Genomic DNA, 2,746 nt, shown 5'->3' on the forward strand with positions numbered 1-2,746 from the left:
GGGACAGAGGGACAGATGGACAGATGGATAGATGGACAGAGGACAGATGGACAGACGGACAGATGGACAGATGGACAGATGGACAGAGGGACAGATGGACAGATGGATAGATGGACAGAGGACAGATGGACAGACGGACAGAGGACAGATGGACAGATGGACAGAGGACAGATGGACAGATGGACAGATGGGACAGAGGGACAGATGGACAGAGGGACAGATGGACAGATGGACAGAGGGACAGATGGACAGATGGACAGAGGACAGATGGACAGATGGGACAGATGGACAGAGGACAGATGGACAGAGGACAGATGGACAGAGGACAGATGGACAGATGGACAGAGGACAGATGGACAGAGGACAGATGGACAGATGGACAGAGGACAGATGGACAGATGGACAGAGGGACAGATGGGCAGAGGACAGATGGACAGACGGACAGAGGACAGATGGACAGTTGGACAGATGGACAGAGGACAGATGGACAGATGGGACAGAGGGACAGATGGATAGAGGGACAGATGGACAGAGGACAGATGGACAGATGGACAGACGGACAGATGGACTGAGGGACAGATGGACAGAGGACAGATGGACAGAGGACAGATGGACAGATGGGACAGAGGGACAGATGGACAGAGGACAGATGGACAGAGGACAGATGGATAGATGGACAGACGGACAGAGGACAGAGGACAGATGGACAGATGGATAGATGGACAGAGGGACAGATGGACAGAGGGACAGATGGACAGAGGGACAGAGGGACAGATGGACAGATGGATAGATGGACAGAGGACAGATGGACAGAGGACAGACGGACAGAGGACAGATGGACAGACGGACAGAGGACAGATGGACAGATGGACAGATGGACAGATGGGACAGAGGGACAGATGGACAGATGGATAGATGGACAGATGGACAGAGGACAGATGGACAGATGGACAGATGGACAGAGGACAGATGGATAGATGGACAGATGGACAGAGGACAGACGGACAGATGGACAGATGGACAGAGGACAAATGGACAGATGGACAGAGGGACAGATGGACAGAGGACAGATGGACAGATGGACAGAGGGACAGATGGACAGAGGACAGATGGACAGATGGACAGATGGACAGAGGACAGAGGGACAGAGGACAGATGGACAGAGGGGCAGAGGGGCAGAGGGGACAAAGGGACAGAGGGGACAGAGGGGAAAGAGGGGACAAAGGGACAGAGGGGACAGAGGGGAAAGAGGGGACAAAGGGACAGAGGGGACAGAGGGGACAGAGGGACAGATGGACAGAGGACAGACGGACAGAGGACAGATGGACAGATGGACAGATGGACAGAGGGACAGATGGACAGAGGACAGAGGGACAGATGGACAGAGGACAGACGGACAGAGGGACAGAGGACAGAGGGACAGAGGGACAGATGGACAGATGGACAGAGGGACAGATGGACAGAGGGACAGATGGACAGAGGACAGAGGGACAGATGGACAGAGGACAGACGGACAGAGGGACAGATGGACAGATGGGCAGAGGACAGATGGACAGTTGGACAGATGGACAGAGGACAGATGGACAGATGGACAGAGGACAGAGGGACAGATGGACAGAGGACAGATGGACAGATGGACAGAGGGACAGATGGACAGAGGAACAGATGGAGAGAGGACAGATGGACAGATGGACAGAGGACAGAGGGACAGATGGACAGATGGACAGAAGACAGATGGACAGATGGACAGAGGACAGATGGACAGATGGACAGAGGACAGATGGACAGAGGACAGATGGACAGATGGACAGAGGGACAGATGGACAGAGGAACAGATGGAGAGAGGACAGATGGACAGATGGACAGAGGACAGAGGGACAGATGGACAGATGGACAGAAGACAGATGGACAGATGGACAGAGGACAGATGGACAGATGGACAGAGGACAGATGGACAGAGGACAGATGGATAGATGGACAGAGGACAGATGGACAGAGAACAGAGGACAAATGGACAGATTGACAGAGGACAGATGGACAGAGGACAGATGGACAGAGGACAGAGGACAGATGGACAGAGGACAGATGACAGATGGACAGAGGACAGATGACAGATGGACAGATGGACAGAGGATAGATGGACAGATGGACAGAGGACAGAGGGACAGATGGACAGAGGACAGAGGACAGATGGACAGAGGACAGATGGACAGATGGACAGAGGACAGAGGACAGATGGACAGAGGACAGATGGACAGAGGACAGATGGACAGAGGACAGAGGACAGATGGACAGAGGACAGAGGACAGATGGACAGAGGACAGATGGACAGATGGACAGAGGACAGATGGACAGATGGATAGATGGACAGAGGACAGATGGACAGAGAACAGAGGACAAATGGACAGATGGACAGATGGACAGAGGACAGAGGGACAGAGGACAGATGGACAGAGGACAGATGGACAGATGGACAGAGGACAGTTGACAGATGGACAGAGGACAGATGGACAGAGGACAGAGGACAGATGGACAGAGGGCAGAGGACAGATGGACAGAGGACAGAGGACAGATGGACAGAGGACAGAGGACAAATGGACAGATGGACAGATGGACAGATGGACAGAGGACAGTTGACAGATGGACAGAGGACAGATGGACAGAGGGCAGAGGACAGATGGACAGAGGACAGAGGACAGAGGACAAATGGACAGAGGACAAATGGACAGATGGACAGATGGACAGA

General features: G+C 53.5%; 1 protein-coding gene across 1 annotated transcript in view; it reads right to left on the reverse strand.

The window, feature by feature from the left end:
* The window catches only part of scai (suppressor of cancer cell invasion), a gene marked incomplete in the record, with an annotated part of 42,437 nt that overhangs the window by 4,099 nt on the left and 35,592 nt on the right, over positions 1 to 2,746 (reverse strand).

This window comes from Austrofundulus limnaeus, unplaced genomic scaffold (genome assembly GCF_001266775.1).
Source record: "Austrofundulus limnaeus strain Quisiro unplaced genomic scaffold, Austrofundulus_limnaeus-1.0 Scaffold664, whole genome shotgun sequence".
Classification (NCBI taxonomy): domain Eukaryota; kingdom Metazoa; phylum Chordata; class Actinopteri; order Cyprinodontiformes; family Rivulidae; genus Austrofundulus; species Austrofundulus limnaeus.